This window comes from Macaca mulatta, chromosome 4, assembly GCF_049350105.2.
Source record: "Macaca mulatta isolate MMU2019108-1 chromosome 4, T2T-MMU8v2.0, whole genome shotgun sequence".
Lineage (NCBI taxonomy): Eukaryota > Metazoa > Chordata > Mammalia > Primates > Cercopithecidae > Macaca > Macaca mulatta.
The window spans coordinates 40,348,218-40,363,515 of record NC_133409.1 but is presented as its reverse complement, the minus strand read 5'-3'; positions in this window follow the sequence as shown (position 1 = coordinate 40,363,515).

Sequence of the window (15,298 nt, the reverse complement as noted above, 5' to 3'; positions counted from 1 at the left end):
GCCGGGCGAGGTGGCAGGCGCCTGTAGTCCCAGCTACTCGGGAGGCTGAGGCAGGAGAATGGTGTAAAACCGGCAGGCGGAGCTTGCAGTGAGCTGAGGTCCAGCCACTGCACTCCAGCCTGGGCGACAGAGCGAGACTCCATCTCCAAAATAAATAAATAAATAAATAAATAAATAAATAATAAAAAAATTAAAAAAAAATAAAAAGAGAGTCTTCTGGTGTTTGACTTGAGTACCATTTTTTTTTTTTTTGAGTTAGAGTGTCACTCTGTTGCCCAGGCTGGAGTACAGTGGTGCAATCTCTGCTCACTGCAACCTCCGCCTCCCGGGTTCGAGCGATTCTCCTGCCTCAACCCCCTGAGTAGCTGGGATTATAGGTACGCACCACCAGGCCCAGCTAATTTTTTTTTTTTTTTTTTTTTGTATTTTTAGTAGAGACGGGGTTTCACTATGTTGGTCAGGCTGGTCTCGAACTCCTGAACTCAGGTGATCCGCCCGCCTTGGCCTCCCAAAGTGCTGGGATTACAGGTGTGAGCCACTGCACTGGGGCTGACTTGAGTTTTTTTCTGCCAAAAAAACTAAGAAAGCTTTATGAAACCTTGTACAAGTTGTCCCATTTTCCTCTTAATTCTTCCAAAATTCTTTTCTTTAAAGTTCAGTTTTAAACATTGGCAAATCAAGTAACAAGGAAGCCCATTTCCTTATGGCACAGCTCAGTACTCAATAAGAGATCCAGGATGAAAACCAAGAATCTTCATTCCCAGCTCTATAGGAAAAAACTTTACACAATTTATGCAAAACTTCAAAGGAAGCCCCTCCCTCCACACACCTCCCATTTGTGTGGGTGTTTCCTTCATCCCCCTACCACCAGCGTGGGTTTTTAGGTGAGTATAATTGTGCTTTTGTCTTGGACTTGGCTCACCCCACTACACTCAACTCCCAGAGCCCCTGGCCTGGAGCCCAGGGTGGGGCTTTGCCCTCGGTACTGTAAACAATCATAATTACCTTTACAAACTTAAAAAAAAAAAATTTTCAAGGCCAAGAATATAGAGCATGCTATAACCCCTTGTGCACAAATCTGTTAGAATGTGCGTGGTGTCTCCCTCATAAAATGGCCAAAGGGAAAAGAAAATCAGCAGCTCTCAGCGTCCCCATGGGCCTCTCTGGGCCTGGGAGTTCTCTGCTTCCAGCTTGTAGTGGTAACAGCAGTACAAGTGAAAGGGATAAATGTTAAAGCAGAACTTAAAGAGATCTTCTCACCATTCATGCAGCTTCTGTGAATTGGACGGAAACAGAGGCATGGTGCAGATATGCCTGCCCTAGACTCCGAAAGGAAGGAGGTGCATCTCCTGACCTTGGCTGTAGCATGTCTGAAGCTACTCCTTACAGTACCTCTGTCTGGTTGCCAGCACCTATTGTTCTGATGAAGTTGACATGCATCCAAGCATCTGCCTCATTTAGATTACCACCATGGTGCCAAGGCTATGATTCCCACATAATCTTGGTAGTTTATTTCATGCACAATCACTAGCAGGTGTGATCTATGTCTAAGAGCAAAACAATTCATGAAAATTCAAAGTTTTTAAATTCAATCACTTTTGGCCACACGGTTTCATCAAGATTCATACAAAAGGTTTGATTTATCACTGAGATGGATTGCTTTCCAGGCCACAGAGTTCCTTTGATTATTTTACTGCCAGGTTAACAGGTGTGAGTATGGAGACCTGAACATCTAGACAGATGCCTTCAACCTAGCATGGACTCATGTCAAAGGCCATGTCAAAGCCAAAGACACAGAATGGGGAGCTCCCTGGCTGGGCAAGCGTGATGATTTTACTAAGCCTCTCTAAGGAAGTGTCAGAGTTGTGTACATGTCATTTTTTCCATTCAGAAGCCAAAACACTGCTCCCTGGCTGTGAGTTATTGAGCTCATGCTCTGTGTTTGTGTTAGGGTATGTTTCGGGCATGTTCATCATCAAGAACGTTCATCTGTAGTGTTCCTTGTGCTGAAAGAAGGTGATTTACAATGCAGCTACCAGAATGAGAAGCCATGGGATCCACAATGCCAACACTTCATTAACAAGCTCTTGGTTGGGTACTGTGGCTCACATCTGTAATCCCAACACTTTGGGAAGCCAAGACAGGAGGATCACTTGAGGTCAGGAGTTCGAAGCCAGCCTGGGCAATATACAGAGACCCCTATCCCTACAAAAATTAAATTACAAATAAAGTAAATTAGCTGGGCATGGTGGTACATGCCTGTAGTCCCAGTTACTCAGGGGGCTGAGGTGGGAGGGTCACTTGAACTTGGGAGGTCAAGGCTGCAGTGAGCCCTGATTGCATCACTGCACTCTAACCTGGGCAACACAGCAAGACCTTGTCTCTAAAAAAAGTAATATATATATATATATTTTTTTAAAGCAAGCTCTTTGCCTTGCCTCAGGACCCTGCTGAGGAGCGCCCCCACCCCCTCACCCCCACCCACCCACAGCTCTGGGGCCTTCCCTTGAAGTGCTAGCTTATAATCACCAGTTACCAACTTCTCTTCTCTCCCTAGGAGGGCTCAGTGTTTAGGAGGTTATTGCTCCCTTGTGCTTAGCTTCTTTCCAAATGGTTAACTCTTCTGAGAGCTATTCCTGTAGCACTCCTGCTTCTTCCTTTGATAAAGATTGCCCACATCCCAGTGTAATCTCCCAGTCATCCCTCCAGCAACACTCCCTCAAGACTGCCAGAAAGACAGCAGTCTCCCTACAGTCCTCTGTCTGGTCTCCACACAAATGCAACCACTTGGGTGGGGGACTCCCCAGTGGCAAATGTCCTTGCACACAACTATGAAAAGTAACCCAGGTGAGATGTAGTGGGAGTCCTGGGGCAAACACAACCAAACCAGCTCAGGACCAGTGAAGCTGCTCAGTTCTCTGTCTTTGGAGGTTTTTAAACTAGGCTGCACACTGGCGTCTCCTCTCTACTGCTTGTCTACCACCTAAAATAACTTGTTTAATGTTAATAATAAAACAGAAGCTGAGGGCATAAAGGGATTGGTTTTCTAGAACAGGTAGCTTAAGACTTATTCAACACCCAGAGTTCAACTTGTAACGCATCCCATTCCAGAGGCGCGTTCGTCACATGCCGTCTCCATCTATCTATTGATTAAAAAAATAAGATGTGTCCCAGCCTTGGCTTCAAAGCTGGAGAGACCTAGCAATATATTTTTTCAAACTTTTTCTCTGACATCGTGTCGTTCCTTCCTTTGTTGCAGGTGGCATTAGTTTGAAGTACAGTTCCCATGCCTTTGGGCTGAATGGCTTAGAACCTACAGAGGGGTATGAACTGTTTTCTAAACCATGAGACTTGTCTCTTTGGCTCATCTAGGTGAAAAAAGGGTTAAGTCCTCTGGGTAAAACATTGTCAATCACTAGTGGCTGCCACCAAGATGAAAAACAAGTTGCACCTGTACACAGGCAATTTAAGAGATTCTGGTCAGCTATTTTTCTCTGGTGCTTTGTTCTGCCAGCTGCCTCTGTGCTTTGGATGCAGGTGGAAGCATGGACTTTGCTATCTATAAAAAAATTTAATGGTGAAGATCAACTTCCGCTTCACCTCCCCAGGGATCAAAGTTTTGGGGCTTTTTTTTTTTTTTCTTTTTCCTGAAAGACTGGTAGAGCAACGCCTAGACAATGGGCAAGTTGTTGAGGCTCCCCTTCTCCCCACACAAGTAGCAGGAGATCTTTGACAGATTCTATTTTTTTTTTTTCCTTCCCAATTTGAAGGAAATAAAGGAAACGTGGAGATGCATGTCAAGCATTTGCCAAAAGGAGGACTGGAGAATGACAGCTGGGAGCCTGGGCCGCCATCGCAGCCTGCTGCGCGTAGGGCAGGTGGCAACGACGTGGACAGGACAGGCTCTCTGCCTGAGAGTGTGAGGCACACACTTACTATACAGCATCCTCTGTGGAAGAGAGGGTGTCACACAAGTTATATGCATGGTCAGATGACTTTCCATGACACAATGGATGACCACTAAGGTGCGCAGGAAGAAGCTTAAAAATCTGATGCTCTGGCTTAACAAGAAACTCTAAGTAAATGTGCCTCACCAGTGACATCATCAAAGTTTGTGAACTCATTCAACAAATGAGTACAAAAAGATTTATCATCTGTCATGTACCAGGCACTACATTAGTTATTGGACTAATGGTGACTATTACGGGCTGAATTACGTGTCCTCTGAAATTCACATACTGAAGCCCTAACCCCTAGAACCTCAGAATGCGACTGTATCTGGAGACAGGACCTTTAGAAATGCGATTACGGCCCAGGCACAGTGGCTCAGCACTTAGGGAGGCCAAGGCAAGAGGATCCCATGAGGCCAAGAGTTTAAAACCAGCCTAGGCAACACAGTGAGACCCTGTCTCTGCAAAAAATTTAAAAACTAGCCAGTGTCGTGATGCACACCTGTAGTCCCAGCTACTCAGGAGGTTGGAGTGGGAACCCACTTGAGCCCAGGGGTTCAAGGTTGCAGTGAGCCATAATTGCACCACCGCACTCCAGTCTGGGTGACAGAGCGAGACCATGTCTCTAAAATAATAATAATAATAATAAAATTTTTAAGGCGATTAAATTAAAATAAGGTTGTTAGCATGGGCCCTAATCCAACTGACTGGTGTCCTTTTAAGCAGAGGAAATTTTACAGACAAAAACACTCATGGGCTCATGCACTGAGGAAGGACTACGTGAGGACACAGAAAGAAGGTGGCCACCCGCAAGCCAAGGAGAGAGGCCTCAGCACAAATCAAACCAGCCAACACTTGATCTTGGCCTTGCAGCCCCCAGAACTATGAGAACTATGAGAAAATAGATTTCTGTTGCTTAGGCCACTTAGTGTGTGATATTTTATGTGGTAGTCCTAGCAAACCAATAGAACAGTGAACAAGGCAAGGTCCTTGTTCTTGCTAAACTTAAAATCTATTAAAGAACTCAAAATCTCGTGCCCACATAAGCAAAGGAGAAAGGGAGGTGACTAAAGACACTTGTAAACTCTACTAAGACAGCCAGAGTTGGTAAGAGAAGCAGGCCCGGGACTTCCAGCTAATCTTTGGACATATTTTATCATGGGGCATGTGGCCATTACCCAGGATATTTGAATCAAGGGTTAAACAGTATTATCACTGTGCTTCAACACAAGAAAGCAAGAAATCCTGCCCTGATCATGTGAGGGGGAGGGAGGAAATCTAGCAGATCTGACCTAAAAGGGCAAATGGAAAAGAACTGTGTGGCTCAATGCACATCACAAATGTGTGGGCTTCAACATGACCACTAGAAGCAAAGGAAATTTGTATATTTTTATAATCACCACACAGGTGCTTATTTTAGATTGTTTTCTTGAAAGTTGTTAGTTATTTCTTTTTAACCTCACTACCCTATAGACTGACTCCCTCAAAGGAAGCGTAACATAAGATAAAAATATAGAAGTTTCTATTTGGAGCTCAACAGGTTAAAACAGAGCTGAAAATAGCTCCTGGGCATGTCTTAGGGTTGGCTGACTGTTTAATCCTCTGATATGTAAGAGAAATTGACGTGTTCTCGTCTGAATAGCCACTGTATCTATCATGAAGCTTACTGTCCTTGAGATTTTTCAGCATGGTCATTGGGGGAACTGAGTTTTGTGTTCCCAAAGAAAAATACGAAGCTCTTCTATGCCGACCAGATAAACTGTGATGAAGTGGGTAATTCCTGTTGTGTGGCTGGTATGCTCCATGCATGATTCAGATATTGAGATTCTGTCCAGACAGGCGAGGACCCCTGCGTGTGTAGGCAAGGAGGTGGGTAGGGTCTCCAGTCAAGGGAGAAGCCACTTATTGGAACAGTTATAAAAGTTCCACCAAACTCCAGAGGGAGGTGTGGAGGCCTCAGGCAGGAACCCAGGATGAGCCCTGAGTGGCAAGGCCCTACGCTAGTGGCAGGGTTCAAATCTTTTCCTTGGGTTGCCAGATAAAATACAAGACTCCCAGTCAAATTTGAATTTCAGATAAACAGCAAATCATTTTTAAGATAAGTATGCCTCATGCCACATCTGGAACTTGCAATATTTGGGACATACTTATATCAAAGAATTCTGTGTTACTTACATGAAATTCAAATTTTAACTGAGTGCCCTATACTTTGATTTGTTAAATCCGGTGATCTTTTCTTAATGGTGAATACCCATTTCAGTGTGAAAGGGAAGTAAGATTTGTTCCCTATTTGTGAAGATGGGCCTAGGGCTGAGTCGGGTTGTCTGTAAAAGTGTACTCATCTTTCGGGTTCTTTCTGCATAGTATGGAGGACCAAAGCCAGAAGATTATAGAAAGATGAGAAAACCAGACGGTAGAAACCTGACAGCTTTTATTCCTCATGCACGCTCTTGGCTTAGCCGTCTTTTCCACTCCCTTCGCGTTTAAAGAAGTCTTCCTAAATTTCCAGGCCATCTCAGCTGGGCGAAGGCAGCAAACCTAAGGAAAGCCTCCCAGACAGGAAGGGCTGGCTGGCCTCACTTTGGCGGGAGCATTAAAGTGAATCGTAGTCCCCCAGGGGACAGCAAGTGTTGAAATAAAAAAGACAAAGTCAGAGCCATTTGGCCAGACAGTCCTTCCTGCCTGGGAGGCTCTGGGACTTGTCTTATGGAAAGAGGAAAATACTTCTCCCAAGTGTGAAGAAATCATCCAAAATGCAAAGGCTCTCTGGTCCCGCAGTAGCCGGTCCCTCCACCTTCAGCCAAGGGATTCCTTACTTCATCAACCAGTACTTACAGAGGACCTGCCGTGTGCCAAATACTGTGCCGCTGCTGGAAACACAACGAATAGGCATCACCTTCACCCCAAAGAGCTTCTGTCTCCCGGGAGATCCCGATGCTGCTCTTCGTAGACTCGGCCGGGGCCTGGGCCTTGCCATCCAGCTCCCCCTCCACTGCCTCACAGAGACTCATTCAGTGACTGCCCATTACACATCAGCATGGAGAATGGCTATGGCCTGCACATGTGTGTCCCCTGCAGATTCACATGTTGAAATCCTAAGCCCAGGGCGATGATATTAGGGGGCAGGGTCTTTGGGAGGTGATAAGGTCGTAAAGGTGGGGCCCCCATAAATGGGATGAATGCCCTTAGAAAAGAGGCTCGAGAGAACCCTCACTCCTTCCACCACATTTGTACACCATTAGAAGATACCGTCTAGGAATCAGGAAGCAGGCCCTCAACAAACGACAAATCTGCCGGCACCCAGCTTCCAGAATGGGTAGGAAAAGAAGTCTGTATTTCTAAGTTGCCCAGCCTATGGTATTTTAGCCTGAATAGACTAAGAGAGGAAGAAGGTGTTCATCACAGACATTTGTCCTGGGCTCAGGCTCCCCTTCAGTAACTTGTCATATAAGCCTGGAGCTCTTTCCTTTCATTCCAGCGGGTCACACACAGGACAGCTCAGTGTTCCCTCATACCTAGACCATCTGTGATGCTGGGATGGGAGTCCTGGCATATTCAAGGTGAGTGGTCGTGTCAGGCAGCACCTACTCCCTGTACCTCCATCACACTGCCCTGTTTCGCTGTCCCAGCTGCACACATCACTACCTGGGACTGTTCCCTTTATTTGCATGTGTGTGTGTTTGTCACACCTCTCTGAATTAGATTGAAAACATCATGGAAGAAGCCATCTCAGCTTTCTTTCACTATTGTTTCTCCAAAGCCTACAATAGTACCTGACACAGGACACACTTAATAAACATGCATTTAATGAATGAACAAGCAAGCAAATAACCAAATTACTTGTCCCAAGCAACCAATGTGTGAAATACACAAGGTGGATCTCATGCACTGGAACAGAGCTGCATGTGGGAGATCAGGGAACTGCATCTTCCAAAGACGACGAGCACGTGCTCCGTTTTCTCGTGGAGATATCTGGTACCGTGGCACGTGCTCCATTTTCTCGTGGAGATATCTGGTACTGTGGCATGTGCACCGTTTTCTCATGGAGATATCTGGTGCTGTATCTGTCGTCCTTATCGCGGTCACCCACACGGGAACCTGGGAACCAGCTTAGCCTCCTCCTTCTCTCCTTCTGTATGAAGCCTATTGTTACCCAGTATTGTTACTTCCATCTCCACCTCGGTAGAGCTAGCAGACTGACCCTTCACCTCTGTCACCTCCTCTGAGTGTATTAGTTAGGGTTCTCCCAGGAAACAGAACCAAAGAGGAGAGATAGAGATAGAGATAGGGATAGAGACAATAGAGACGGAGACAGAAATAGAAATAGAGACAAAGATTTACTTTCAGGAATTGGCTCACACAGTGGTGGGAATAGACAGGTTGCAGGGCAAACTGGAAATTCCAGCAAGAGCTGATGTTGTCTTGAGCCAGAAGGCAGTCTGGAGGCAGAGTTCCTACCTCTCAGGAGTGAGGGGAACCTTGGTTTTTCTATGAAAGCCTTCCACTGATTAAATGAGGCCACTCACACTAGGAAGGGTCAGCTGCTTTACTCAAAGATTTAAATGTCAGTCACATCTAAAAAATGTGACTGACATTTGCTACAATGCCGGCATGGTAGCCCATGCCTGTAATACCAACGCTTTGAGAGGTCGAGGCTGGAGGATTATTTGAGGCCAGGAGTTCAAGACCAGCCTAGGCAACACAGCAAGACTCCTATCTCTACAAAAAATGAAGAAACTAGACGATTGTGGTGACTCACACCTGTAGTCCTAGCTACTTGGGAGGGTGAGGCAGGAAGATTGCCTGAGCCCAGGAATTCCAGGTTGCAGTGAGTTATGACAGTGACATGACACTCAAGCCTGGGTGACAGAGAGAGACTGTTTCAAAAAAATTTTGATATTTTTCTTATAAAATAAAATATTGATTTAAAATACCTCACAGCAACATCTGGACTGGTGTTTGACCAAACAGCTGGATTCCACAGCCCTAGCCAGGTTGACAGGGATGGCTTTTGTAGATGATGCTACCTTCATCCCAGCCTCTTCCATGGTGCCGTCAGTACCACAGAGGATGAAAAGCTAAAAACGGTATTTCTAAGACTCCCTTGTAACTGGAATTCTTAATAGGGCCAGGTCTAGGATGAGGCAAGCAAGGCACCCCAGGCACAAAATTTAAGGGGCATCAAAAACTCAGTAATCAAGATCAGTACTCTTAATGCAGTATTTTGAAAAATTAAAAAGTGGCTCGGCCGGGCGCGGTGACTCATGCCTGTAATCCCAGCACTTTGGGAGGCCGACGCGGGCGGATCACGAGGTCAGGAGATCGAGACCATCTTGGCCAACATGGTGAAACCCCATCTCTACTAAAAATACAAAAAATTAGCTGGGCGTGGTGGTGGGCGCCTGTAGTCCCAGCTGCTCAGGAGGCTGAGGCAGGAGAATGGCGTGAACCCGGGAGGCAGAGCTTGCAGTGAGCCGAGATCACACCATTGCACTCCAACCTGGGCTACAGAACGAGATGCCACCTCAAAAAAAAAAAAAAAAAAAGGGGGGGCTGTGTGCAGTGGCTCATGCCCGTAGTCTCAGCACTCTGGGAGACGGAGGCAGACAGATTGCTTGAGCCCAGTTTTTTAGTTCAAGACCAGCCTGGCAACACGGTAAAACCCCGTCTCTATAAAAAAAATACAAAAAAATTAGCTGGGAATGATGGTGTGTGCCTGTAGTCCCAGCTACTTGACAGGCTGAAGTGGGAGAATCACCTGAGGTTGGGAAGTCAAAGCTGCAGTGAGCCATGATTGAGTCACTGCACTCCAGCCTGGATGACAGAGCCAGACCCTGTCAAAAAAAGAAAAATAGATAAGAAGTAATGTAGTATTACTGACATTTCCTTTTGCCTCTGACTCCAATATGGCTTGGCAGGGCAGGGTTCTTAATGGATTTAAGATCCCCCATAAGAAGCACTCGTGTGGAATCTGAAGGGCAGGATGAAGTGGAAGAGATCTTTCTCTGCTGGTTTTTGCTGGCAAGCACAATGGTGCTCCCATGTCCAGTCACTGCTGCAATAGGGGCTGCAAGGCGGGGGCTGCAAGGCAGGGGCTGGGCTCTTCACATTTTGCTGTTGCAAATGGAGCAGCCTAGTATAGCTCTCCAGATAGTACTTGCAGTGACCGCAGCACCTGCCACAGCTAGGGTGGGTTCTTTCAGAAACCTATCGTGCTAAAAGTGGTCTCTTGATTCCCCCACTGTTGAGTCAGGGGTGCAGTTCCCAGGAGGGTAATTCTGCAATGTTGTTCATTCCTAGAGGTCAGCCCAGAGCCCATTTCTCTTGCCCTTCCAAAGAAGTGTAAAAACGCCCAATTTCCTACATTACACCCCTTTCTGGTTGACATCCCTAGAGAGGTCTCTGTTGACCGGTGTCATCACATCTCTCATGTTCATCCCATCCTTTCAAGCCCCACCATCCTGCTCTTATTCAGGTCCCCTTTAATCTCTCCCCTCCTCTCTGTGACATGGCTTCCAGATGACTATACACTCACCCTCTTTACACTTTTTTTTTTTTTCATTCTCCATATCTAGATAGAATCTCTTCTTCTCTGGTGGCTTCCACTCTATGATGTAGATTCACCCTGTTCCCAAGGATTTAGATAACATTATTGTGCCCTGTAGAATGTCCAGTGTCAAAAATCCAATATGGAAAGTTTACAGAATTTCTTTAAATGCTCAGGGAGCTTACATTCATTTCCCACCATCTATCTCCAGTGAATTCTTCATTTCTTGATTTCCCACATTCTGCATTTTCTCACGAGGCGTTTTTGTGTGTAGAAGACCTGACTAAATAGTTTGGGGCAAAGCAACCTCTTTTTTTAAAAGTCTTACATCTTCTCTGCCTTCTTCCACTCTCACTTGTTTACTGTCCCTCTTCTCTCTCAGAAAGAAAAACATCCCTCAATTTTCTGATTTTCTAGTGTTCTTCATTTCTTCCACCTTCTCCTTATGGGCCTTCTCCTAGCTTTCCACATACAATTGGCCAATCAATGTTTTCTTCCTGAAAAATCACATTATGTCCCTCAGAAGGCTTCTGCTAGAGCTCAGGTTGGGAACATGAGCTGGCAAGAGCTAAATTACTCTAAAGAGTTGGATCAAGACACTAAGAGTTCATGAAAACAATCTGGGAGAAGAGGTGAGAAAGACATGGGCCAGGAGAGGAGCCAGGAGAGTGGCTAGAAGCCAGGACACTCCATGAGGTGGTTAGGACAGTGAGAATTCCCGGGGAGGTGATAGAAGAACTTTCAACAACAACAACAAAAAAAAGTCTGATGTTCAATTAAAGTGCTGTGGAGGGAGAACTGTGTTGTGTTTAGGTGCATGGGCTCTGGCTCATTCATTGTGTTCTGGCTCATTCATTGTGTTCTGGCTCATTGATTATGGTGTTTGTTTGTTTGTTTGTTTGAGACGGAGTCTCATTCTGCGCCTAGGCTAGAGTGAAATGAAACAATCTCAGCTCACTGCAACCTCCACCTCCCGGGTTCAAGCGATCCTCCCACCTCAGTCTAGCTACTAGCTGTGACTATAGGCATGTGCCACCATTCCCAACTAATTTTTGTATTTTTAAGACATATGGGGTTTCACTATGTTGGCCAGGCTGGTCTTGAACTCCTGACTTCAAATGATCCACCCACCTCAGCCTCCCAAAGTGCTGGGATTACAGGCATAAGCCACTGCCTGACTTGACAGTGTTCAAAATTCACCTCTATCATTAACTTGCTCTGTGATTAGCAAGCTGTTCAATCTCTTAAGCTTCATTTCTTTTTTGTAAAACAGGATAATAACTGTTAAAAAGAAAAAGCCTATTTCTAATGACTATTGCAGGATTAAATAATATGTGAAAAGCTCCTGGCAGAAGAAATCAATTTCCTGGAAGTGTTAGCTATGATGATGACTTATACAATGACTTTGAGCAGATGCTGTTACTGCTGCCATGTAAATTGCCATTGTCTCTCCAAACTTACATTAAAATTCTGTGGGCTTGTAAAAAAATATGTAAAATATTAAAATAATTGAATTCCCTGTTCTGGATGAGGCAAGGATGAAGGGCACGTGAATTCACAAGGGCAAGTGAATTCATAAACTGACCTGATACAGCAGAAGCCATTGCTCTTCGGCACAACATGCAAGCTTGTTGAGGAGGAGCGGAAATCTGGGAGAGAGACTTTCCCCAGGCTGGGGATGGAGGACTGAGCCAACTGCACCCAGATCTGAAAGAGCAGGGAGAATGCTGGTGATAACTGAGTTCACGGTCCTTCAAGCAGCCGTCAGATGGCTACTGCAGAGCCAACAGCTTCTCCCTCCCCACTTCCTGTGGTTGTCTCTGGCAGGTGTGCAGTGTTGAGGATTCTGAAACCATGTCCCAGTTCAGTCTGAGCTTGGATGACCTAACTGATTAAGGACCCTGACATGACTCAGAAGTGTTTTATGTCAGGGGTCGGCAAATGATGGCCCCAGGGTGAAATCCAGGCCACAACCTGTTTTTGTGCGACCCACAAGCTAAGAATGCTTTTTCCATTTTCAAATGCTTGCAGGAAAATTTAATAAGAATATTATAGGCTGGGCGCGGTGGCTCACGCCTGTAATCCCAGCACCTTGGGAGGCTGAGGCCGGCGAATCACGAGGTCAGGAGATCCAGACCATCCTGGCTAACACAGTGAAACCCCGTCTCTACTAAAAATACAAAAAATTAGCCGGGCGTGGTGGCGGGCGCCTGTAGTCCCATCTACTCGGGAGGCTGAGGCAGAAGAATGGCGTGAACCCGGGAGGCGGAGCTTGCAGTGAGAGGAGATAGCGCCACCGCACTCCAGCCTGGGCGACAGAGCGAGACTCCGTCTCAAAAAAAAAAAAAAAAAAAAGAGTATTATTGCATGACACATTAAAACAATATAAAATGCAAACTGTACCAGTACAGTTTAAAGTTTTAAACTGATCAATTTAAAGTTTTTAAATTGATCAATTTTAAAAGTTGTGGGAAAAAATGGTTTTGCTCTTGTTATACAAGTAACTGCATAATATCGTTGATTATGTTTCTTGATTATGTTTCTTGGCCCAGAAAGCTTGAAATACTTACTATCTTGCTCTTTACAGAGAAAGACCAACCAACCTTGTTTCATGTTATGCAAAGGAGTCACCGCACGATGTCTTCTCAACCTTACGCGTGCACTCTCTATTTTAAACTTGACTTTATCCTGTACAAATTGCAGGTGGGAGCCCAAAGAGGTCTATGGATTGATTTCCCTTCTTTTGGTAGAAAAATCCTTTTTAAAATTATCCCTTAGTAACAAGGACATTAATAAGTCAATAAGGTAAGCCTGATTGATTAGCTTTTTTCTTTTATCAAATACTAAAAATGAGTCAGTAAGTAGCTCTCATTGTCTCCTGCTTTAGAGACCAAAGGATAAGACAGGCCCACAGCCATGCTAATGATGTCACTTTCGTAGTGTTTCTTCTGTTTTCATGGTGACTGTCAAGTTCTACTTTGCCTAATTTTTATTTTTTTATTTAAAAAAAATTTTCTTCTCTGCTCATGACCACCCACCTCACTTTCGTGACTAATTGCAGACACCTGCTTTCTCAGTAAGATGTGGATTTGGGCATAATTTATCTGCTAGAGATTGGAGAAGTGCCCTCAAGTCCATGGCCTTGCCTGTGGTCCCCAGCCCTGGGAAGGGGGACACCTTCTCTTCTCCTTCCAGTAGGCTCCTCTGGTGCCTCTCCTCCAGAAAAGCTAGGTGAACTTTGAATTTTTTCAATGTAATAATTTCCTCCCATAATTACATTATAATATCAATGGAGCTTATCTCATTGCAGATTGATCTTCAATTGGCACCGACTCTTAAAACTTTCTCTTTCTCAGTCCCACCCTCTGTCAAGCGCTGCAGTTAATGACATGAGGAAGAGGATGAAATGCGTCAGAGCTTTACCGGAGACGCCTTTTAAAAAGAAGCTCATGAAGATTCTTTTAGGGTAGAGAAAAATCCTTTGCAAAGTGAATAATAATACCGTAGTTATATTTTCTGCCAATTTTGGTTTTCTTCAGAAGAAACAGAAACAGTATTCCTCCTTTTCTGAAAACTTCTTTCCTGAAGGCTATTTAATCATTCAGCAACCATTTACTTGATTTTGCCTAATTGGTTTTACAGAAGCAATAAAGCTCTTTGTGAGGAGTCAAACAATAGAGTTATAAAGAAAATCACCCTTCCTCTCCTTCCTCCAACCTCGCTCACTGGGTCAATCAAGGATTTCCTCCATATGTTTCTCTACATTCAGATACCCAAAAGCAAATGTAAAGAGTTATTTTTCTACCTTTTACAAAAAAAAAAGGTACATTGTAAATATCACCCTGAAATTATCATCAATATGTGTGGAGCTAAATCATTGTTGGTAGTTGCCTGCTATTCCATTATTCCATTGTACAGCTGTTGAGGTCCCTGCTGATAGCCTTTTTTCTTTTTTCTTTTTTTTTTTTTTTTGAGACAAGAGTCTCTCTCTGTTGCCCAGGCTGGAGTGCAGTGGTGTGATCTTGGCTCACTGCAACCTCTACCTCCTGGTTCAAGTGATTCTCCTGCCTCAACCTCCTGAGTCGCTGGGACTACAGGCACGTGCCACCACACCTAGCTAATTTTTTGTATTTTTAGTAGACATAGGGTTTCACCATGTTGACCAGGCTGGTCTCGAATTCCTGGCCTCTAGTGATCTGCCTACTTTGGCGTCCCAAAGTGCTGGGATTACAGGTGTGAGCCACTGCATCCAGCCCCTGATCGACTTTCAATTTGATAAAGATTTACTTTGTACCAAATACATACTAGACACTTCAACAGATTGTGGAGAGAGAAAAATGAACAGCTCATCACCTTTTATGACACCAAGGTCCTGTGGGGAAGACAAAAATAAATGATTGGATGTGGACACTAGGTGTGACAATGAGGAGGGCACAATTGCACAGCAAAGGGACAGAGAACATAGAGGGGGATTCAGAGTCATCTGGGGATGAGTCCAACACACAGGAGAGAGGGTGCAGGCACAGGGAACAGCACATGCAAAGCCAAGGAGGCTGCAGGAGCTGGTCATGCTCAGGAAACTGGCTGAAGCACCATGCCCATGCAGGTGCTGCTGAAAAGCCCAGAGGGGTAGGTGGGCACAGAAGTCAGTGGACTGGTATACCAAACTAGAGAGTCAGGACGCGTCCAGTGGGCTGAGAGTAAAGAGGGACATGCAAGCGTTTAAAGCAAGGCGTATTAGTCCATTCTCATGCTGCTAATAAAGACATACCCGAGACAGGGTAATTTATAAAGGAAAGAA